Consider the following 25,718-nt stretch of genomic DNA (forward strand, 5'->3'; position numbering starts at 1 on the left):
CCGAATTCACTTGGCCCTTAAAGCTAAATTTGTTATCAATATAGAATCCAAGATCCTTAACTTTCCAAATTGGAGTTGGCAAAGGACCCAGTGTGTCTGGCCACCAAGCCGGGGTCAAGAAATTTGGGTCGTTGCCAAACAAAACAACCTCAGTCTTGCTGGAGTTTAATTTAAGGCAGTTTTGGGCCATCCAGCTGCCCACTGCTGTCATACAATCATGGAAACAAGATGCCAGTCCATGTACCCTATCTGGTAGCAGAGAAACCACAATCTGTGTATTAGTCAATCAAAGGGGCAAGCTTCGAAACATAAATATTAAAAAGTGTTGGTCTAATAGATGAGCCCTGAGGAACACCACAGGGCAGCGAGAAGGATTTTGCTGTAAACTCACCAAGGGACACAGTCTGTACCCGATCAGATAAGAAGGATTTGAGTAGTTTCCAGGCAGCATCTTTGATTCCAATCTCTTGTAAACGGTCTAACAATAAAACATGATGGACCGTATCAAAGGCTGCTGATAGGTCCAGCATGATCATGGCTGCTTTACATCCTTGATCCAATATGGACCTGATTTCTTCCGTGGATTTCAATAAGGCAGATTCATTACTGTGACCCCCCCCCGGAAACCATACTGAGTGGGGTCCAGTACCTGGGCCTCTTCCAAAAACAGACTCAGTTGAGAATTCATAATTTTTTCTGTGAGTTTAGCAGGTAGTGGGAGTCTGGAAATAGGCCTAAAGTTGTTTGAGTCTTTGGGATCCAGTTTTGTTTTTTTCAGGAGGGGCACTATGGATGCGGTTTTCCATATATTGGGAAAGTACCTTTCCGTAAACATAGCGTTAATAATAGAAGTCAGAGTAAGTGTGACTGGCTCTGGTGCTAGTTTGAGTATAGAAGGGGGGCAGGGATCAGTTGGGGAGCCTGATTTAGTTGCCATCAGAAGCTTAAGAACCTCTATCCCAGTGACTGGAGCAAATTTATCCAGCTTAGGACTAGAACATTGTGACAGATTCAAATCTACTGTATTCGTCAAAGCTGTATTGGTAGTTGAACCTGTCAGAGTAGAAATAATGACCTCAACTTTGTCAAAAAAAGCATGTGGCTATATTATCCCACAACTCTTGACTAGCTGAAATAGGCTAAGGGGCCGGGCATGCTAAGGCAGTAACTGTTCTGAAGAGTTCCTTAGTTGAGTTCCTTGCAGAATTAATTTTATTTGCAAAAAACTCATGTTTTGTCCTCAGAAGCAGCTGCTTATACTGACCTAAACTATGTTTGTAGTTATTTTTGTCAATCATAGTATAATCCTTCCTCCAAATCCTTTCCAGATGTTTACATACTATTTTTTTCTCTCTAAGCAACTGAGAATACCAGGGTGTCCTGTTCTGGCGGAAAAAAAAATTCGGGGCAAGTTTATTACCTGCCATTTCCAACCAAATAGTATAGGCTAAAGTGGCATTGTACAAATGATCTGGTAGGATAGTTGCAGGGGAAGTTAGTAGTTCATGAAGTTCCTCTGCTTTAACCTTATTCCAAGCTCTGTTAATCAGTGTTTTATTGGCAGGCTTCCTAGAGCAATAATCTTGTCTAGTCAGTTTGAACAGAACTGCCTTATGGTCCGACCAAACCACAGGGAGGACGTCAGTGACCGCCAACTGAGTATTATTCCAAAAGATGCCATCCAATCTGTGGCCTGCCTTGTGATTAGCATCTGTATGTTGTATAAGCTCTACACTACTCATTAAGTCAAGGAGGCTAGAAGTGTCTGAATCCGAATGGGCTTCCAAGTGGAAGTTACAATCCCGTAAGATCGTATATGAGCAGGAACTTAACTCACTTTCCAACATACTGCCTATTTGCGTAATAAACCGGTTTCTAGGGCCAGGTGACCTGTAAATGAGAGTACCTTCAAAAGTAAGCTGGTGCAAGAGGTAGAAGCAGAACTCCAATGCTTCACATTCTGCATTAGATATACAGTTAAAAGATACATTAAGTGAATTTAGGTATATTACTGCTAGGTCACCTCCTGTCTTAAGTGGCCTATTAACAGTATAACAAAGGTAACCCGATGGTGTAGCTTTAACCAGGTCAGGACCGGAAGCTTCATCCGTCCAGGACTCAGTGATGAATGCAATACTAATTTCCTCTTCTTCAATTAGAGAGGCGCATTCAAGGCTATGTTTAACCAGGGACCTGGTGCAAATGAGGACACATTTATGGCCGTTTATATCTACATGTCCTTTTGGAGCTCTACATGCTCTCTGTATATTGTTAGTGTATTGGGACATGAGGTGCGGTAGTTTAATACTATATCCAGGGCACTGTGTGTCGTCATTTAATGATAGAGTATCTGGCTGAATAAGGATACAATAGCAAGTGAGCTTAGAGTAATTCAAGCTATGTAGCAGACCGCTAGAACAGGTTAAAGCTTTAGAGTCACCTGGAGGCAAACGGCCAGTGGGGCTGGTAATGTGCGCGGTCTGTGCGCGGACGGGCGCTGACGGGCTTGCCTTAGGCGTGCCTTCGGCGTGCCCGCGGCGCACCCGCAGCGCGCTCGCGCCAGCTTCTCCTTGAATGTCCTTGAGGGAGAAAAAACTAGTGCGTCAACCCTGCCTCCTCCCAAAATGGTGGTCTTGCCATATCAGTGCAGACACCGGGAGATCAAGCCAAGCCCTGTGCAAATAAGTGATGTGCAAAATAGGCAAAGAACAGTTAAGCAGTGTGAGCAGCAATTTTTTAAAAAGATTAAAATGCGGCAAAACAATATTCCCAGTACGTTGGTCACTCCTGGCTGAGCCTCAGGAGGACATCAATCTGTGCACTCTTGCACCCTCCCCTTAAATGTCCTCGAGGGTGAACAACTAGTGCATCAACCTTGCCTCCTCCCAAAATGGCCGTCTCGCCGTGTCAGTGCGGACACCGGGAGATCGAACCAAGCCCTGTGTAAATAAGCGATATGCAAAATAGGCAAAGAACAGTTAAGTAGCGTAAGCAGCAATTTTTTTAAAAATATTAAAATGCGGCAAAACGATATTCCCAGTACGTTGGTCACTCCTGGCTGAGCCTCAGGAGAACATCAATGACACTGGCCGGCCTGCCTGCAAACCAGTGGATAGAATCACACTCTATGCTGGCAGTGCCGCCCAACCTGACATGTGAAAAATATAGCTAACACTAACAAATCATAAAAATGACAACTGCATTACATGTAAAATTGACATCATAAAAACCACAAGTATCAGGGTCAGGAAGAACTGAAGTCCCTGTCCCCCCTGTAAAAAATTGAGTAAGTGAGCCAAGACATTGGCAATGTTGAAGTGGCACACAGAGCGTGGGGCACAGTAAACCATATACACACCCCAAAAGAACTTAGGGGCATATTAACAAGGAACAGGGAAAATTTATTCTAAGGGCGCTTAGCGTTAATTTTCTTAAGGCCCGCTATCTCTGGGTAATATCGCCTGGTTATCACATTATTAACAACGCTAACCGCCTAGGCGATAAAAAAATCCAGCTATCGATATATTGGAAGGGTATTGCTGGTAATGTAGCAATATAACTACAAGGATAGGGATATCCTTGTTGATAGCCCATGGTGGACTTAGCCATGTAATCCACCTCCCATTGGATTACATGGCTAAGTCTGAAAATTAGCAGACGTAAAAAAGCAGCGTTCACCGTGGTTAGCGCTGCTTTTTTTTGTCTCTAACAGGGTTAACGTGAAGCTTGATAATAGGAAAAATGTTGCTGTGGAGCGGCAGCGGCACCTACCTCGGCGCAACACAGTCCGAGCGCGGGGGTCCCGTCCCCCGCGCCCGGTCACTTAACGTCCCGGACACCCAGGACACCTTCTCTTTCTCGTCCCCTGCAGGTACCGACGCTGGAGCCCGAAGGACCGGAAGCCCCCGCCCGTAACACCGGAAGTGACGGCGGGTCGACCCCAAGCAACCCGGAAGCGATCCACCTTGACCCCGGAAGTGGACGGTCAGACCAGAGCCCGGAAGGTAGAAAAAGCCCCGAGGACGAAGAAGAGGCGTTCGGAGCAACCGACTCGTGGCAGGAGGCAGCGGACAGCGACGGACCCCGGAGAGAGAGAGGAGCAGTACTGCAGGACCGAAGCGAGGACGAGGAAGAGGACGTCTGGACGGAGGACTGGTGGCGTCCTCAGGAGGAAGCTGGAGAGCGGCCGCAACTCGGACGAGAGTTGCGGCAGGGCACGTGAGTACCTGTTACCCTTTCTCCGTGTCCCCTACTGTGTATATAGTGCTAATTGTAAAATACTCTTGTATATATTCCTAGACTGCACGAGCACAGGGATAGTTAGGTTTGTCTCACTCGCACTGTATAAAGACCGAGCACTGCCCTGCACCATCCCGCCTTCAACCCTCCCACCTTTTTCTTGCCTGTTCCATTCCCCTACCGTCCCCTCCTCACTGGCTTTTCTCCATACCCTTCACTCCCCGGTGTAGGTGGTGGGGTGTACTGATTGAGTACTCGGATTAAAAGCCCTACGCTTCTCTCCTTTCTTTCAAGCCTCCAAGGAGCCCCAGTACCACACCGAGGAGACTACTGGCGGAACACGGAGAAGCAGTCTCTGATCCCCAACAACCTCGCCGAGCCTGGTCCACTGCCGTTTCTATCAGCCAAACACCCCTTGGACTCTACACTGCCTCCCTCCCTCATTTGGACTTTGTCCTTCTGCTGCAATAAAACACTTGTCATAGCGCAATATATACGGCCTCCCCGCCTGTTATTCCGGTCCGCCCGCCACCCAGCTCCACAAGTGGTGTCAGAAGAGGGATATCCCGGAGGCATGGAGGCCGCTGTCAAGCATCTGGCCGAAAGCCAGGAACAATTAGGAAAAATGATGGAGAAGTTCCTCAAGACGGCCGAAGATGATCGAGGACAACTACATGACGTGCTGAAGGGACAGGGAAGCGCACAGGACCAAGCCCTTGAGAAACTCACTACAGTCATGGGGCAACAAAGACCAACCACCTCCCTCCCCTCCGTCGTTCTACAGAAGTACGTACCCGGAGAGGACCCCGACTACTTCTTCACGAACTTTGAGCGCCTAGCCCAGGCGGCGGCTTGGCCCGCTGATCGATGGGGCCACTACCTGGGTCCCCTGTTGACAGGTGAACTGCAAGCTGCCTACCAGCAAGCCAACATCCAGGGACAAACCCCCTACGCCGATATCAAAACCTGCATACTGGAAAGGCTAGGAATAGATGACGAGACTTATAGGGTGAGGCTGCGTCAAGCCAGGGAAGGGCCCCAAGAAACGCCGCGGGCCTTGTCCTTTCGTATACAGGACCTGACAAATCGGTGGTTGAAACCTGCTACGGCCACAAAGGAGGACATTCTGGCCAAAATATATTTGGAACAGTATTTAGCTTCCCTGCATCCTGCCACACAAAAATGGGTGCGCCAGCATGCTCGCCTAACGCTCGACAGCGCCGTAGAGATAGCCAGCGCCTACAGCCGAGCACAGGAAACACAGCGACCAAAGGAGGAACACCCTTCCCGCATGACTCCAGGAAACCATCCCCGGGTCCCTCGACCCCCTCAGGTGGTCAGGAGACCTGACCCCGCTCCCCTGATGCCCTACCCTATCCTGCCTCGACCCCACCCACCGGGACCTCAATGTTACCACTGTGGTGGGTTCGGGCATATTGCTCGCGTCTGCCCCCAAAAGGAGGAACCCATGGACATAGGGATGGCGAGAAACTATGCCTGTCTCACCGCGGACAACACCCCTCCTCCATTTCGGTGCCCGGTGCGGATAGACGGACACGGAATGATGGCCCTGGCCGACACGGGATGCCGACAAAGCGTTCTAAGACCCCAGGAGCTGCCCCATCCTGTCGGTCCTGTGACAGGCAACGTGGCTATCACGTGTGTACATGGCGACACCAAGAACTATCCGACCACCCAGGTCCATGTGCAAAACCCCACAGACAAGGGCAGTCTGCTAACGGTGGGCCTGATCCCCAATCTCCCTGAGCAAGCGATATTGGGCAGCGACTATAGCGGTCTTCCTCGGCTGCTCCAAGACACCACAGACTCCCTGAGGAAATGGTGGGCCGAGGCCCCTTTCTCCCATGAACTTTCTCCTGTGAATCCGGTGATCAGACCAACCAAGACCCGAAGACAGAAGAAAAAGGAAAAGAGAGAGTTCGCGATGGCTTTTCCTGCTCAAATAGACGTGCATCCCTGGGAAACCGACCGGGAATTCCGCGCCACGCAACAGGAAGATCCGGTGTTGCAGGAGGCCTGGGCCCGTGCTCTGGACGCTGAAGACCCGCTACATGTAGGTCCTTATTTCTTCCGAAAAAACGGACTCCTCTACAGGAAAGGGGGACCCCAACAACCAACACAGCTGGTTATCCCCGGGTTGTTCCGCGATAAAGTACTGTTCTTGGCCCATAGCCACTTGCTGGGTGGTCATTTCAGCGATGAGAAAACCGGACGCACTATCCTTGATAAGTTTTATTGGCCCGGGGTTCACGGACAAATCAAGCAGTATTGCCGGGAATGCCCAGTATGCCAACGAAACAGCCGCTACCGGCCCCCCAGGGTTCCTTTGCAACCTCTCCCCCTTATTGATGTCCCTTTCACAAGAGTAGGCATGGACATTATCGGACCATTGTTGCCTTCACGAACCGGGTGTCGATATGCTCTTGTGTTGGTCGATTATGCCACCCGCTTCCCGGAAGCGATACCCCTACGCCATCCCACAACACAAACCATATCCAAGGCCCTCATATCCATCTTCTCGAGGGTGGGTTTCCCCCGTGAAATACTCACCGATCAGGGAACACCCTTCGTATCCTCCCTTATGCGCCAGGTCTGCTCCCACCTAGGCATCAAGCAGATAAGGACCTCGGCCTACCACCCCCAGACCGATGGGTTGGTGGAGCGCTACAACGCCACCCTCAAAGCAACATTAAAGAAACTCCTAGGCCTCGAAAGCAAAAGGTGGGAGGAGATGCTTCCCCTAGTGCTGTTTGCCATCAGGTGCAAACCGCAAAGCAGTACTGGTTACTCTCCTTACGAGTTGTTGTATGGTCGAGCCCCACGGACACTCTTGGATATGGCCAGGGAAGCATGGGAAGCCGAACCCGACAGAACCCGACCCCTTCCTGAATACGTGGACAATCTAAAGACGCACCTTGAACAGATAAGGGTCATCGTGAGGCAGAACCTGGTGGCCGCCCAAAACACCCAGAAACACCAATATGATAAGGGAACCAAGGCCCGGAAATTCATTCCAGGAGATCTAGTGTTGTTGCTCCTTCCTTCTTCCGACCATAAGCTGCTAGGGCAGTGGCAAGGCCCCTTCCCGGTTCTAAGAGTCGTGACCCCTGTAACGTATGAAATAGAAACCGATCCCACCAGAGGAGTAACCCAGATCTATCATGTAAACCTCCTGAAGAAGTGGGAGGGTCCCCGTCCTGTACTGTCCAGTGCAACACCCCCTCCCTTCGATGTGTGCATTGATCCCGACCTTCCAGAACAGAACAAACGGGAACTCAGACGGGCCTTGTTCTCCGTACAACCCGTGTTTTCCTCCCTACCCGGACACTCCACGGTAGTGGAACATGCCATCCACACTGAACCAGGAAAGACAGTAAGACAAAGGCCTTACCGCATCCCCGAAGCACGAAGAGCCATCATTCAAGAGGAAACAAACCAAATGTTGAAGATGGGCATCATAGAACCCTCCAGTAGCAGCTGGAACTCCCCAATTGTTCTAGTCCCCAAACCAGACGGATCCACCAGATTCTGTATAGACTTTCGGGAAGTGAACAAGATATCGGCCTTCGACACCTACCCCCTACCCCGAGTAGATGAAATGGTGGAACGAATAGGCAAAGCCAAGTATATAAGTACCCTGGATCTCTGCAAAGGGTACTGGCAGATCCCCCTCAAAGCAGCCGACAAACCCAAGACCGCCTTCTCCACGCCTGAGGGCTTGTTTCAGTTTAAGGTGATGCCCTTCGGACTTCATGGAGCCCCAGCTACATTTCAAAGGGCCATGAACTTGGTGTTACAACCACATACCAAGTACGCCGGGGCATACCTTGACGATATCGTTATTTACAGCGATAGTTGGGAACTGCATCTAAGCCACCTAAAAGCCGTTGTCACCTCTCTAGGGAACCATGGTTTTACCATCAACCCCTCCAAGACCACCTTAGCGGCCCAGAGTGTGAAATACCTGGGCTACCTGTTAGGGGAAGGACTCATCCGGCCTCAGGACAATAAGATCAAGGCCATTCAGGCCATCCCTTTTCCCCGAACCAGGAAGGAACTCCGTGCCTTTCTTGGATTATTGGGGTACTATCGGAGGTTTATCCCCTGTTTTTCCCAAACAGCGGCCCCATTAACCGACCTGTTGAAGAAAACCACGAACACAGAAGAAATCCTCCAACATCCCCCAACCCTGGTGGTCCACGCCTTTGAGCGTCTGAAACAGTCCCTGATAACCGAACCTGTGTTAGTCAGTCCAGACTATACCCAAACATTCATACTACAAACAGACGCTTCTGATCAGGGCTTAGGGGCGGTGCTCTCACAGAGGGACAGCACAGGGGTCGAACGGCCTATCCTCTACCTCAGCAGGAAGCTGTTTCCCCGGGAGGCGAACTACGCGGTAGTAGAGAAAGAGGCCCTAGCCATCAAATGGGCAGTGGAAAGCCTTCGGTACTATTTGGAGGGGCGGGAATTTGAACTCTACACAGATCATGCCCCTCTGGAGTGGATGGCCCGCAATAGGGGCCACAATGACCGAGTACTCCGGTGGTTCCTCTCCCTACAGCCCTTTAGGTTCAAAACGTTACATAGGAAAGGACTGCAACAGGGCAACGCTGATTATCTGTCCCGATACCCACCTCCCAGTTCCCCTACAAGAAAGACAGCTAGGGAAAGGGGATGTGGAGCGGCAGCGGCACCTACCTCGGCGCAACACAGTCCGAGCGCGGGGGTCCCGTCCCCCGCGCCCGGTCACTTAACGTCCCGGACACCCAGGACACCTTCTCTTTCTCGTCCCCTGCAGGTACCGACGCTGGAGCCCGAAGGACCGGAAGCCCCCGCCCGTAACACCGGAAGTGACGGCGGGTCGACCCCAAGCAACCCGGAAGCGATCCACCTTGACCCCGGAAGTGGACGGTCAGACCAGAGCCCGGAAGGTAGAAAAAGCCCCGAGGACGAAGAAGAGGCGTTCGGAGCAACCGACTCGTGGCAGGAGGCAGCGGACAGCGACGGACCCCGGAGAGAGAGAGGAGCAGTACTGCAGGACCGAAGCGAGGACGAGGAAGAGGACGTCTGGACGGAGGACTGGTGGCGTCCTCAGGAGGAAGCTGGAGAGCGGCCGCAACTCGGACGAGAGTTGCGGCAGGGCACGTGAGTACCTGTTACCCTTTCTCCGTGTCCCCTACTGTGTATATAGTGCTAATTGTAAAATACTCTTGTATATATTCCTAGACTGCACGAGCACAGGGATAGTTAGGTTTGTCTCACTCGCACTGTATAAAGACCGAGCACTGCCCTGCACCATCCCGCCTTCAACCCTCCCACCTTTTTCTTGCCTGTTCCATTCCCCTACCGTCCCCTCCTCACTGGCTTTTCTCCATACCCTTCACTCCCCGGTGTAGGTGGTGGGGTGTACTGATTGAGTACTCGGATTAAAAGCCCTACGCTTCTCTCCTTTCTTTCAAGCCTCCAAGGAGCCCCAGTACCACACCGAGGAGACTACTGGCGGAACACGGAGAAGCAGTCTCTGATCCCCAACAACCTCGCCGAGCCTGGTCCACTGCCGTTTCTATCAGCCAAACACCCCTTGGACTCTACACTGCCTCCCTCCCTCATTTGGACTTTGTCCTTCTGCTGCAATAAAACACTTGTCATAGCGCAATATATACGGCCTCCCCGCCTGTTATTCCGGTCCGCCCGCCACCCAGCTCCACAGTTGCTTAGCGACATTTCTCTGATTATTTTGCGCTGGAACGCCCACTTTGCATCTCATTAGATATGCAAAGGGAAGCGTAGTGAAAAAGGGTGCTAACATGCAATTTTGCATGTTAGCACCCTGTTGTTGATAGGGCGATATTTTTTATCTCTGCTTCTTTAGCTTTTAATTCACAGATTGCACAGATAGGCACCAAGAGTAGAGAAGACCAAGGCACAAAATGCAAAGCATATCCATGAGAATCTGCACAGGTAAGGGCAAAACAGCAGTAAAGGACAAGGCCAGTGGGCATGGCAAAGTGCAGAGTGAATACATGAGAATCTGCACAGGCAAGGGAAAACAGCAGTGATCAACCAGGCCAGTGTCCAGGACAAAGAGCATGGCAAAGTGCAGAGTAAGTACATGAGAATCTGCTCAGGCAAGGGAAAAACAGGAGTGATTAACCAGGCCAGTGTCCAGGGCAAAGAGCAGATTGAGTACATGAGAAGCTGCACAGGCAAGGGCAGAACAGCAGTGAGGGACAAGGCCAGTGGACATGGCAAAGTGCAGAGTGAGTACATGAGAATCTGCACAGGGAATGTGTGCAACTGTACCTTTCTATGATCACCAACACAGTCAGGGGGTAACAATGGGCAGTACAGGCCCACCTGTGTGAGAGACAAGTGTTTGAGGGTGACTACCACTCAGACTTGGCTGTCAGGCGGACTGGGAGCTGGCTGTGCGTCGGGGACAGTTGGAGCACTTGACCGGGGAGAAAGTGGCCCAGCTGATGTAGAGCTATCAGTGGCTTGGCAAGCCGGAGGGCTGCTTGGACCAGGTGGTGTAGTGGCACATGGAGGTGGAGTCATACTGAGGTGAGACAGTGTGGCTGGGATATTGTGGAGGGGTGCCTTTCCATTTCTTGGGGAGTCTAAATGGCCTCACTGTCTTGGTAGAAATGGGAGGTGGGGCGTACACAACAGGCACACTCTCCACCAAAGCTGCATCAGGTGCAGACGCTGGCACTCCCTCTGGGGACATGCTGGATGCAGCGGAGCGCTTTGCCCCTCCATCCCCTGTTTACCAGGTGTTACCACTACAGCGCCTTCCTTCCCCTGCTTCACTGGGCTTGGAATGGGAGTCAAGGTGGTGGGTGAATCTGCCTTGGAGCCCTTATTAGGTGTTCCCTGGCCATGCACCACCTCCTCAGTAGGCACAGAAACTGTATGCTTCTCTTTGCGAGATGCTTTAGGGACAGGAGAGTCCTTAGCTGGGATGCCTCTGAGGCATGTGAGCCTGGGGTCTGCTTCTTTGATTTTTGGGCTTTGATGTCACCTGACAGGCTTTTATCTTTGCGCTCTGGGGTGGCTCTGGTCTTCTGTGGGGATGGGACTGCTTGGGTTGTTGTTGCTGTGTGCTTTGTGTGCTGTATTGTGACTTTGAGGTCTGTGGTGAAAAGTGGTCACTATAGTTAGACGTGGCCACTACTAGTGGGGTAGACAAAGGGTCCGGAGCTGCACTGCGAGTATGTGCCTGTTGAAGGGCAGACGTCATTGTGGAGGACAAAGCCTGGACAGTCCGTTTCAGCCCACCCATGTCTGAATGTATGCCCTCCAATAAAGCAATCAGCTGGGCCAATTTTTTGTCATGGTCAATAAAGGCATTGAGGAGAGCTGTCTGGCTTACACACATCTGGTGTAAAAGCTCCACAGACTCAGCAATGATGGCAGCAGGGGGGGCAGGGGCAGGGGCAGCGGTGCCAGGAGTGAAAGAAACTCGTTCCCTGTGCCTGCCAACATGGATGCATCCCCGCTGGCGTCAGATGATGTGGTACTATGCATCTCAGGCTGGGATTCTTCCAGCAGACTTTTGTCTCCCTCCGAGGTGCTGGTGACGTCTGTGTCACTGGGCTCCTGTGCAGCTGTTGTGCTAGTTTCTCCCCCACTTGTGTCCAGCTACTGTCCCTCCGTGACCACCAGAAATTCTGCATGAAAGAGAGAGATGTAGGGTCAGGTCAGTGGCAGCAACAGAACAAACATATGCAAGTAATGCATTACATAGATGACCAAATCTACATGTCGCACACCACCCTGTACAAGCACATCGCGGCAACTCACTATTTAGACTCAAACAGTGCGTGGAACCTGGAATTTCAGTCATGATTGAGCCATGTGATGACCACACAGAACAACACCCTGCTTGTGCCTCTATTTAACCAGACACACAACTAGCTCTGCGCACACCTAGGGACATGATGGGGGTACACCACGTGTTGCCACTGACAGATCTGGGAGGAACAGGAGGGGACAACACAGACACAGACTACAACATGATAGTCCACAATGGCGATAAGCCCATGCCACCCACCACATTGTACATAGGGGCCCAAAGACTGGTCACATTGTTGTCAGATGTCAAGGCCTCCACGATCGGGTGCATGCAATGGATGCATTGATGAAGGCACACTCAGATTGGGAACACTGACATTCACTCCCAATGGGATTCCCAGACTACCCAGCATGGAAAATTCCCTTTGTAAGTACAGGTAGGGCAAATGCATGACACTGGCACCCAGCCCAGCAGCCACTTACATGCCACTGCATCAACCACCAACAACACATAGGCCAGCGCCGGCACAGGCTCTGTACACATACAGTCACTCCCAGCCAAAGTCACCCTCCCCAAATACTCACCCCTGGCTTGCTGCTGATGCACCTTCAAGCATGCATCCAGCTCAGGCTGAGTCACTGCCAAGATGTGGCCCATTAGTGGTGTCATGCTGTGCAGTGCCAAATGGCAGTGCGAGGAAGCAGCCCAAAAGGTCATGTCCGCCACGTTCTTTGCCAGCCGGCTGATGTTGTCTCACCTCTTGTGGCAGTGGGTGCGCCATAGGTTAGAGACCCCCTGAGCTCGCACCTTGGCTGCAATAGCCCTCCACACGGCCTTACGCTGGTGTACCTTGAGCTGCACGCATGTGAAACAAGAGGTGGAAATGATCAATGACACTGTGTAATGTACCGACATCCATCAGAATAGCAGCAAGATACAAACTCATCACAAATGCAACGATATGTCTATCAAAGGCTAGAGTACATGTCATATGGGACATCTGCATGGGAAAAGCTATAGAAAACGCATGCAGTTGTGAGGGGGAACACAGTCCCTGAAAATCTCACACACATGTAGGATGACAGCACTGAAACCCCTATGTGGCCTGCCCACATATCCAGTCCATTGTTGGGTTGAGCACCACATACATCACATATCAACCTGTGTCTGCATGTGGACTCACTGTGTCCAAGTCTGCTTAGCCCTCAATGTCCCTGCCCTGTGAATAGATAACTGTCATGGGTGTCGTATTGAGGGACGTGGACTCACACATAGAAATTCCTCAACACAAGGCCAGTCGTGTGCAATCTACAGTGCTGAGATGGCGCATGGCTGAAGTGCATTGAGAAATTTCTGATGTAATACACTGTAAGTGAAGTGATGTGTCCTTGTCTCTGTGAGCGGGCACTGTGCTGGCCAGCTGGGCTCACACTGAGATGGACAACAGGAGCACAGAAAGCCATTCAGCCAAGCAATCACTGTCCTTACTCCTGCATGAACAACCTTCTGCATCACTGTATGGCTGACAACACAACACAGGCCACTCATGCCTAGATCTGCAGGCAGGGAAACCTGTGACATCGGGGGACACACCTTCACCCTGGAGACAGCAGGTTTGGCAGTGCATGACACAACGTTAGGTTATGTTATATATATTTTTATCGCGTGCAGATACTCGACAGAGTGTCCCGGCGCGTACTTGACGAAAGGAAACATAAAGTAGGGCAAGACTAGAAGAGAAGTGTTTTTAACTTTTTTTAAAGATCACAGGATCTTGTGTGCCGTGCAGTGCCAAGGGTAATGCATTCCATGCCGAAGCAGCTTTCTGCAAAAAAGTAACTCCCACACAGCCTCTGGCGTTTGAACCTAGGGGTCGGCACCAGAAGTTGGGAGGAGGAGCACAGCTGTGTCATTGGATTGTCGAAAGTGAATCTCTTCTGAAGGTAAGTAGGACCCAAGCCATACAGAGCCCTATAGGCATTAGCCAAAGTTTTACATTTTATTCCAGACTCAACAGGGAGCCAGTGCAAAGAGCGCAAATGAGCTCACACACTACACCTGCTAGAGAGCCCCAGCAGGAGTCTGGCAGCCGAATTTTGAACAACCTGCAATTTATTCAGGAGGTGGTCAGAAATGCCCACAGAAAGTGCATTGGCATAGTCCAGCTGGGACAGAACCAGGGCACGGATAACCGTTTCTTTAGTGGGTCTTGGAAGGAGAGGAAGAAACTTACTCGAGGCGTTCAGAGTGCCAAAGATTGTCCCAACCAGCTTCTTGACCTGGGTTGAAAAAGACAGGTTCTCATTGAACCAGACCCGCAGATTTTTAGCAGCATTACCCATTGCACTAGGCAAGGGATTGATGGTGTCTACAATGGCGCCCAGAAGACTAGCAGCACAGGGGTCGGTTGGAAAGCCCGACTTCAAGACTTTGAGGATTTTAAGAGAGCAGGCCTGGTCTGTAGGCACAAAGGCTGACAGCGTATTCGTAAGACCAGTAACAGGTTGGCCAGTCGAGAAAGCCATAGTCGCCATAGTACAGGAGGAGAAAGTGGCTAGTATAATACAAATTTTGTACGTATGGTGAAGTATCGACTTTTAGCTACTGCTATAGCGGTCTATTAGTTTTTTGTTTGGATCTAAGTGTGTGTTTTGCCATAGGGCAATAGCCACTAGATCCCATGCCCTCTCCAGTATTTTACATTTATGTTTCAGAGCTTTCAGCTCTGGAGAGAACCACGGTTTGGAGGGAGAGTCTCTTGCCAGCTTTGGCCGGCAAGGTACAGATAGTGCCGACACCGAGTCAGAGATCCAGTCAGCAAACCTGGACACATTCCCCTCCAGGTCTTGCTGAAGAACAGGCCGAGAGGCGGCCGAAGTACTGATGAACTGGAGAGGGTCAATTTTACTAAAAGTAAGAGGGCGATGACAGCCGACTTGCCTGGCAGATGGGTGACTTCCCAAGAAAAACCTATAAGGAAGTGGTTCAACCAAGAAACAGGCAAGGGCTTGACGTCCTGAATAGGGAAGTTAGAACAGATGGGGTCTAAGATGTGGCCTCCTTGATGGGTGGGATGGGTGACCCATTGAGAAAGATGGGCCAGTTGAAGGGAGCCAATGAAGTCAGCCGGGTCTCCGGCTTCAGATTGGTCAAGGTGAAGATTCACGTCTCCTAACACCAAGTAGCGAGCAAAACGCAGTGCTCGCTCAGCCACCGCATCCCCACAGGATTTGAGAAAACCGTCAGCCGGACCAGGGGTCGGTCGATAAGAGAGCCACCTAGTGTGAAGTGGGCGAGAACTGTATGCTGAAATCCAGAACCTCACATTCGCCCCAAATGCTGGAGGTTTCGCTATGGAGAACCCAGTTATCCCTGTACAAAATGGCCAGGCCACCCCCTCTACGGACTGGGCGGTCCACACGATGCAGCTTATAGCCAACAAGTGTCGCCAGCGCAACAATGAGGTTGGATGAAGAGTCCAGCCAAGTCTCTGTGACAAACAACAAGTCCAATGAATCGTCAGGGACCTGGTCGAACACGTTCAGATAATGCTTCCTCAATGATCTAGCATTAATAAGGGCAGCTCTAACACACAATGCCCTTGAGGATTCCTCAGGCGGATTGCTAGAGGGGAGCACTGTTGTCAGGAAAAACCCACAATCCGAGCAAACAAGGTCCGGATTAGGAATCATAGAGAGCCCGCTAAGTGAAGAGCATAACGGAGGCCGAAATGATTTTAGGAACTCACCCGATAGCCGCAGAACGTTAATGGCAGAAGGACCATCTCGGGCAGCATAACTGGTTCTGGCCGCTGGAAAGTGCAAAGTGCGAGTAAAACGGAGTAACACACTCCGGACGTTAAAAAAAGCAGCAATTACAAGCGTGACAAAGAACAATGCAATGACCCCCAAATAATTCCCATTTAGAACAGTGGCATTTTTTGTAAAAGCCGTTCCTGCACTCTTTTTAGTTGGTTTGGAAACAATACGTGAATAAAAGTGTTTGTTTGTTTCCATATCCTTTTTAACCTCACTTTTGTAGCACTACACTTTTCCCTTCCATTGACTACTATGAACGCATGCTAGTAGGTATATTCTAGTCTGTTTGGACTAAATTGGTTACTGCTGTCTGACTAGTAGGTTATCTTGTCCACGGTGGCACCTTTCTTGGTTGTGAGGTGCAGTGGCAGACTAATCACCAAAAAAATATCGACCTAGAAAATATCGACCTACAGTAACATCGATGCTGAAATATCGAAGGCAAGAATATCGACATCCCATCTACAACATGGTAAGTACAAAAATATCGATAAAAAATATAGATGTTAAAAATATCGATGTTAAAAATGTCGTTTTTTATCTGTAAAAATATAAATGTAAAATAAAGTAAATAACACTAATAAATAAAATAAACATAGTTAAAAATATCTAACATTTTTTAAAATGAATAAATAATACATATATAATAATACATTAATTAAACATATACAGACAATATATAATATATACTTACTTAACAGTAAGATCTGATAATTATTTTAATAATTTATAAATGAATAACAATATTATAAATTACAAATACATTTACAAACATAAAACAAAAACATAAATAAAAAGTAAATAATTATTTTTAATAAACTAAATATACTTTTAATATTTAAAAAAAAAATTATATAATACATTATCTAAAATTATACAAAAAATATTAAATAGCTAAATAAATAAAAACACTATTCAAAACCCATAAATAAAAATAAATACAGTAATAAAAACGTTGTACAGCATAGAACTTAAAATTACCATTCCCACTCCAGAGAGCGCAACAGTAGAGAAACCATTGGATAGCGTAGAGGTAAAAATTACTATTCCAACTCCAGAGAGTGCAACAGTAGGGAAAGCGTTGGATAGCGTAGGGTTAAAAATTACTATTCCAACTCCGAAGAGTGCAACAGTAGGGAAAGCGATGGATAGCGTAGGGGTAAAAATGACTATTCCCACTCCAGAGAGTGTAACAGTAGGGAAAGCGTTGGATAGCGTAGGGGTAAAAATTACTATTCCAACTCCAGAGAGTACAACAGTAGGGAAAGCGATGGATAGCGTAAGGGTAAAAATTACTATTCCCACTCCAGACAGTGCAACAGTAGGGAAAGTGTTGGATAGCGTAGAGGTAAAAATTACTATTCTAACTCCAGAGAGTGCAAATTGAAAAATTTAATTACCAATTACACACATAAATTACCAATTAAAAAAAAGAATTCCCAATTAAAATATTTAATTACCAATTAATAATTAATTAAAATTAAAATAATTATCAATACCAATAAAAAAAACATTACTTAATTACAATTAAATTACTTCCCACCCAATTCCCCTATAAACCCACAACCCGCTACAGAACTTAAATGCAAAAAATAATTAGAAACAATTTACAATTACTAAAAATTAATAGTTAATTTTCTATATTTAAATTACTTCCCACCCTATACCCCTATAAACCCACAACCCGCTCCAGTACTAAAACATAAAATTAACTTAAAAATAACATTATTAATATATAAAAAATAGTACACATATAATTTAAAACAAATAAAATACTTAACAAAAAACATAACACATACATATAAAATACATAATAAAATACATAACAATAAACAAATATCAATATTAGTAATATCAAAATTAGTAACATCGATATATTTGATATCGATATTACTAACTTCAATATTACTTACATCGATATAAAAAAAATCGACATTACTTACCTTAGGGTCGATATTCTGTCCAACGATATTCTTGACCTCGATATTCTTCACCTTCGATATTTCCAACTCGATATTACTGTAGGTCGAAATTTCTGAATCGATATTTAGACTGTGCACCATGGCAGACATGCAGGAATTCCAGATGATGACACTGGCCACGAAGGGCAGTTGATGGAAATCCTATAGTCTTTCTACTGTGATGTAATGAGTCTATGTGTATGAGTAGTAATTAGGTATGACAATTTTTATGTGACTCTAGATACAGATTTTGCATTTTTTCCTCCTTCACTATACTTTTTTGACCACCAGATTCCTTTTGTGTTTGTACTAGTATTGAATTGGGGACTGAATCTGGAGGGGGTCGGTAAATATTTCCCTTGGACACTTTTTTCCATTTGGAATTGTGTATAGTAGTGCCCCCAAATAATTCCCCAAATGGCAGCACATATACTTTTAGCAAAGTTATAAAGTATATTTTTAAAAATAGCAAATTGGTAAATAGACCTTTTTCAAGCACTACACCACACTCTCAGGCACATACTGCATCAGTCCAACTACATGCCCCCCCGCCCTACACCTCCACTTATGAGGACTTACAACAACATTTGGGGCACCATATAGCCTTGAGTACTGTGTGGGTACTTCGTCCACCAGGACCCCCAGCTCCTCGCTTTTGAATGGACTGGCACGGATCTTCTCTGTCCTTGCCATCAGTGTGGACATGGAACAACTGCGGCGTAATTGGGTGGTGATGGGTCTCTGGCAGCAGGTTCTCGAGGCAGCAGCAGATGAGGGGTCTCAGGGAGCAGTCTCTGGCAGCAGATGAGGGGTCTCAGGCAGCAGGCTCTGAAGGCAGCAGCAGCATGTCAGGGGTCTCAGGCAGCAGTCCCTGGAGGCAGCAGCAGATGAGGGGTCTCAGGCAGCAGGCTGTGGGATCAGCAAAAATGTGAGGCGCCCTCCCACACATATATAGCCCCCTGGGGTCGTTTCAAAGGTGGCAAGCTGCAGCAATTGGTGCTCCAGGTCTGCCTCTTTCAAATGCATCCAATGACCTCCTCCCTCGGTGTCGGAGCACGCCTACCGCGATTTTCAAAATTGCATCATGCCACCACAATCCACATCCCCATTGGCTATAAGGGCATGTTTCATGGCGATGACACACCGCTGGGGCCAGGCAGTAGATACCACGATATAGGTGGTGGAGCATGCCCGCCGCCATTTAGGCATGTCTCCATGCCTATCACTACCGCACTTGTGTGAATGGGGTTTGCTGGTGACACACCACTGGGGCCAGGCGGTCACTTTTGTGATTTGGGTGGTGGAGCATGCCCGCCGCCATTTGGGCATGTCTCCATGCCTGTCACTACCGCACTTATGTGAATGGGGGGGCTGGTGACACATCACTAGGGCCAGGAGGTCGCTACCGTGATTTGGGTGGCGGTGCTTGGCCGCCGCCATGTGGGCATGCCTCCATGCCTATCATTACTGCACTTGAATGGGGGTGCTAGTGACACCTATCTGGGGCCAGGCGGTCGCTACCGCAATTTGGGTGCCATACAATGGCAATGGCTATCTGGCACACATCAACAGTGTACAGTGACCACATGGTCAATGGCACATCATTGTGCACACGATGCCAATGTTCCATTTACTCCACTGGAGACTGCACATGCCATGTTTGTGTATGTGATTATGTAGATTGGCCTGTACTCCCTCACATGTCACTTATAAATTTAATGGTCGATGAGACAGGACAGTGTTGTTCTGGACTACAATGTGCACACATGTCAATGTGTTGAGGTACAGTGACAATCACAGCAATGCTCGACTCAATGAATGATGTTGTTTTTTGCATGGCCTCTTATGTCTGCTCATGCACACAATCGTCAATTCGGCGCCAACGGTGGTCATTGTGTTGTGGATGTGTGCCAGGTTGAATTGATGCTTTAAAGTGTGACAGGTACAGCAGCTAGGTATTAGACAGTGGGGTTGATTTGTTACACATATGTTGGATGCTGTACTCCCAAGCCTGCCCTTGTGTAATGTGACCATATGCCTATGTGCATTCACATTGACCAAGGTGGTGTTTGAGGTACTTGATTTGTGTAGGTTGACAGGTGTGCACTTTGTGTAGATGAAGATGTCCCTTCATGTAAGGTGGTCTGTAACTCAATTTTGATGGCAGTCAATGTTGGCGTTGTATCATCCAGAACGTGAGATGCTGTGTCCATTTCATGATGTATTGCATTGACATCAATCAATCAATCAATCATAGCATTTATATAGCGCACTACTCACCCGGAGGGTCTCAAGGCGCTGGGGGGAGGGGGTCCGCTACTGGTCGAACAGCCAGGTCTTGAGCTGCTTCCTGAAGGCGAGGTGGTCTTGGGTCAGGCGTAGGTGGGTAGGAAGGGAGTTCCAAGTCTTGGCGGCCAGGTAGGAAAAGGACCTTCCTCCTGTGGTGGCTCTTCGGATGCGGGGGACGGCGGCGAGGGCGTGGCTGGTCGATCGGAGCTGGCGTGTGGGAGCGTAGAAGTTGAGGCGGCTGTTGAGGTATCCTGGGCCTTGGTTGTGTAGGGCTTTGTGTGCGTGGGTGAGGAGACGGAAGGTGATTGTGTCATGTGACATGTGTCCACTTTCATCTCAACTAGGAGGAGGCTAAATCTGCTTCGTCATTTGACAGTGCAGGAGGACATGGAGGATGTGGCGATCATACGGAAATTCCGTCTGGATAGAGCCACCCTAAAACCCTTTGTGATATGTTGGAGCCCCACCTGCAGCCTTGCCGGACATATCCAACAGCTTTACCCCCAACTTATAAGGTGATGGCAGCCCTGCAATTTTTTGCCACTGGATCATACCAGCAGACAGTAGCCAGTGCTGGTGGGATGTCACAACTGATGTTCAGCATGATGCTGAGTGATGTTCTGTCCGCCATGATGATATCTAAGGACAGATATATCTATTTCCCAGGGGTGCTGAATTGCCAGCTGTTAAGGGAGACTTCTATCCCCTTGGGCACATTCCCCATGTTGTTGGTGCCATAGATTGCCCCCATGTTGGTCTTGTGCCACAACAGGCAAGTCAGCACATTTACAGGGATCGCAAACATTACCACTCGATAAATGTGAACGTGGTGTGCCTGGCAGATATGATCATCTCCCACGTGTGAGCCAGATTCCTAGGCTCAGCCCATGACTCCTACATCCTGCGTAACAGCATTGTGCCCCAGCTGATGGCTAATCTGCTTCCTGTGCGTGCATGGATTGTGGATGAGTATGCCTGGTCGATTGGCATGCTGGTTGTGTGACCTGCTGCCCTCTGCCTCAGCGTCATTGCAATGCCTATTTGTTTTTGTCATGCCTAGGTGACTCTGCATATCCCAACCGTCCCTGGTTGCTGAGCCCACCTTAAAATTCCAGGACCCCGGCTGAAGTCCGCTACAATGATGCTCATGGGAGGACACGTTGCGTGATGGAGCATGCTTTTGGTCTGCTCAAGTCACGTTTCCGCTGCCTGGACAAGACCAGAGGTTCTCTCTTCCAGGAAGGTGTGTCAGATTGTAGTGGCATTCTGCATGCTCCACAACCTAGCCATTCACAAGGAGATTCCCCTGCTCCTGGATGATGATGAGGACCCAAGGCCCCTGCCTGCAAACCAACCGGTGTCCAGTGATGAGGACAGTGGAGAGGAGGAAGGTGTTGATCTGTGTCAACAGCTCATTACCCGCTGCTTCACTTGAAGGTGGGAGACAATGTACAACATATCCATTGTCTGATGATATTGCTGCTGTTGTGAAGGGGTATGTGAGAATTCTAACAGCAGCCAGTCGTAGACTCATCAGTGGTTGCCAATGTTTCCCAGACAGGTCATTTGGGGACATTCAGGACGTGTATTTTGACACTTGTTGCCCATTGTGACTAGTGCATGTTGGCTTATCTTGATGGTGGGTGTTGTGAGTTGTCTGTGATGCCACATCCAGACCAGTGAATGTTCTGTTGTGTTTCCCTAGGTGCCTTCAACCTCTCCTCGCCTCCATACACTCCAGTCTCCTGGTACATTGTAATCATGGTGAAGACTGTACATCCTGGAATGAACACGTAGCTGACACAACAACATGTGTATGTAAGGCGTGTTTATTTACAATGGGGACATGTGATGGGAGGTGGATATCTACAATAAGGTGATTGGCTAGGCAGTGAGTTGACAGTCATGGTACATGAGGTAATCAGGTAGTCACCACATGGATGTGGCGACCCAGTCCAACTGACAGATGCCATTGGCAAGGCAATGTGGGGAAGGACAGTCCGAAGAGTCAATGCAGTGGTGAAGAAGGTTGCCATCAGGGCTGGCTCAGTGACTGGTGTGTGGCAGGTGGTTTGCCTCCAGATACTCCCAGGGTCTTCTTAGGACTTCCCCTTCATCGCTTTGGGGGGGCGTGCTGCAGGGCCAGTGGGGTCTGAGGACTCACCCCTCTCTGTGGGCGCAGGGGAGGATAGTGAACTGTGATCTTGCAGCCCACCAGAGGGAGGTGGAGGTGTTGTTTGTGGCACAGGCCTGTCCCTCAGTACCGCCACTTGCTGGCTCAAGAGGTCCCTTATTTGTCCCATGCGGGTGTCGATGGACCTCATCAGTAGGATGAGCTCGCGTAACAGTTCATCTGACCGGCCTGTTTGTCCCTGGGCCTGTTCATAAGCGCCAAGGTGATGTGGTCCAGGGATTGGGTCCCAGCCTCCTGGTGTCTGTGGGTGACCCTGCCCCTCCCACCTACCCTGCTGCCACAGACCAGTTGCTTCACCACTGTGTGCACCCGCATCCTCCTCCTGCCGTCCTAAGTTGGTGGTGTGGGTTGTTCATCCTTTGGGACAGAGAGGGTGTTGCAGGCAGCACTGTTGCTGGTGGTATCGGCAGTGGATGCACAGGCCATAACAGCAGGGGTCTTCAGTGATGTTGTTATTGCAGCAGATGTGTTGGGGGATGATGGGGTCCTGGGACCTGTTGCTCCCTGACACACCAGATGGGGCTGCTTCAAGCTCATCGTCCATAGGATCTTGGGAGTCAATATCCGAGAGTCCATGTACCGGGGTGGGGGGAGACTGGCTCTGCAGGTTGCTGGTATTGTCCTCTGCAGTGAGTTCTTGGTCACCTGTGGATCAGATGGGAACTGGTAATTGTAGTGCACACCGCAAGCTCTGTGTTAGCTCTGTGTAATTCACTGTTTTTATACTACACAATTGACTGATCATCACATTGTTTTCTATGTGCACTACTCTGCCTCGTGACATGATGCAGGGGTACATGCATTACTTGTCCATGTTGTGAGGTGTCAACGCATACCATGCGACCCGTGCATGATTACAGGGACCTGTTGCCATCTAGGGACTGGCACAACATGTTTTTCATTGAGGACTCATTGTTGATTTGTCTTACCTGGCAGACGTTTACGTCTGGGCATGGACTGGCCATTGTCATCTCCTGCATACCTTTGTCATGTGCATATCTTGATTTGTACCACCACACATGCTTTCTTATTTTTTGAAGGGTCCGTGTTGCTCTGGCCCCATGGCGATGCACATGTAAATAGGTATGTGCATGTGTGTGCCCAGACTTTATTCTACATCTGCATTGGTGTGTGACACTTTAGTAGCTGTGACTGTTTCCTTTGCTTAGCTGTGTGCACACTGTGCGTGGCAATGGGCTTGGTGTGCATAGTTGTGCAATGAGAGGGCTGGTGTTTGGTTTATTTTGTGACAAATGTGTGGGAGCACGTACTGGCTACTAACCTGTTACTTGCTCACATTTCCCTTTGTAATGTGACACATCTGTGTGGGCGTGGTGGAGGCTTACATCCTGCTCAGTGGTGTCATAAGACAGATTGATATGTCTACCTACCTATTAGTTCGAGGTGGGCGATTATATGCCACATGCATCTTGGTGGTATGGAGTGCTCCATCCTGCTGGGCTGTGGGACAAAAGTGCATGGTGGGAGTAGTAGTGCAGGCCTCCCACACAAATAAACCCTCTTAGGGAAGATGGCTACCTAGCTGTAAGTTTGTTAGGAAGACTGCAATGACTTCTAACTGCTTCTGGGTGTGGTCGGGGAGTGCTCCGTCCTGCTGGGCTGTGGGCCAGGGGGCATGGTGGGAGTGATAGTACAGGCCTCCCACACCCAGGGAAGATGGCTACCTAGCTGTAAGTTTGTTAGGTATACTTTAATGGCTTCCAACTGCTTCTGGGTGGGGTGGGGAGTGCTCCATCCTGCTGGGCTATGGGCCATAGGGCATGGTGGGAGTGGTAGTACAGGCCTCCCACACCCAGACACCTTCCCAGGGAAGATGGCTACCAACCGGTAAGTTTGTTAGGTGTACTGCAATGGCTTCCAACTGCTTCTCGGTGGGGGGAGTGCTCCAACCTACTGGGCTGTGGGACAAGGGTGCATGGTGTGAGTAGTGGTACAGGCCACCCACACACAGACACCTTCCTAGGGAAGATGGCTACTTAGCTGTAAGTTTGTTAGGTGTACTGCAATGACTTCCAACTGCTTCTGGGTAGGGTGGGGGGAGTGCTCCATCCTGCTGGCGTGTGGGCCAGGGGGCATGGTGGGAGTGGTAGTAGAGCCCTCCCACACACAGATACCCTCCCAGGGAAGATGGCTACCTACCTGTAAGTGTGATGAGGCTTGTATAATGGCTGACACATGCTTCTGGGTAGGGTGGGAGAGTGATCCATCCTGCTGGGCTGTGGGCTAGGAGCATAGTGGGAGTGGTAGTACAGACCTCCCACACCCAGACACCCTCCCAGGGAAGATGACTACCTACCTGTAAGATTGATAGGTGTACTGCAATAGTTTCTAACTGCTTCTGGGGGGGTGGGGGGAGTACTGCATCTTGCTGGGCTGTGGGCCAGGGTGCATGGGGGTAGTGGTAGTACAGGCCTCCCACACCCAGACACCTTCCCAGGGAAGATGGCTACCTACCAGTAAGTTTGTTAAGTGTACTGCAATGGCTTCAAACTGCTTCTGGGTGGCGTGGGGGGAGGGCTCAATCCTGCTGGGCTGAGGGACAAGGGTGCATGGTTGGAGTAGCGGTACAGGTCTCCCACACCCAGACATTCTTCCAGGGAACATGGCTACCTAGCTGTAAGTTTGTTAGGTGTACTGCAATGGCTTGCAACTGCTTCTGGGTGGGGTGGGGAGAATGCTCCATCCTGCTGGTCTGTGGGCCATGGGGCATGGTTGGAGTGGTAGTACAGGCCTCCCACACCCAGGTGCCCTCCCAAAGAAGATGGCTACCTAGCTGTACGTTTGTTAGGTGTACAGCAATGGCTTCAAACTGCTTCTGGGTGGGGTGGGGGAGAGCTTCATCCTGCTGGGCTGTGGGACAAGGGGGCATGGTTGGAGTAGTGGTACAGGTCTTCTACACACAGACACCCTACTAGGGAAGATGGCTACCTAGCTGTAAGTTCGTAGGTGTACTGCAATGGCTTGCAACTGCTTCTGGGTGGGGTGGGGAGAATGTTCCATCCTGCTAGGCTGTGGGCCGGGGGCATGGATGGAGTGGTAGTACAAGCCTCCCACACCCAGACACCCTCCTAGGGCAGATGGCTAACTAGCTATAAATTTGTTAGGTATACTTCAATGGCTTCCAACTGCTTCTGGGTAGGGTGGGGGGAGTGCTCTATCCTGCTGGCATGTGGGCCAGGGGGCATGGTGGGAGTGGTAGTAGAGCCCTCCCACACACAGATACCCTCCCAGGGAAGATGGCTACCTAGCTGTAAGATTGTTAGGTGTACTGCAATCATTTCTAACTGCTTCTGGGTGGGGTGGGGGGAGTGCTGCATCTTGCTGGGCTGTGGGCCAGGGGGCATGGTGGTAGTGGTAGTACAGGCCTCCCACAC

Source organism: Lissotriton helveticus, chromosome 4_1 (genome assembly GCF_964261635.1).
Source record: "Lissotriton helveticus chromosome 4_1, aLisHel1.1, whole genome shotgun sequence".
Lineage (NCBI taxonomy): Eukaryota > Metazoa > Chordata > Amphibia > Caudata > Salamandridae > Lissotriton > Lissotriton helveticus.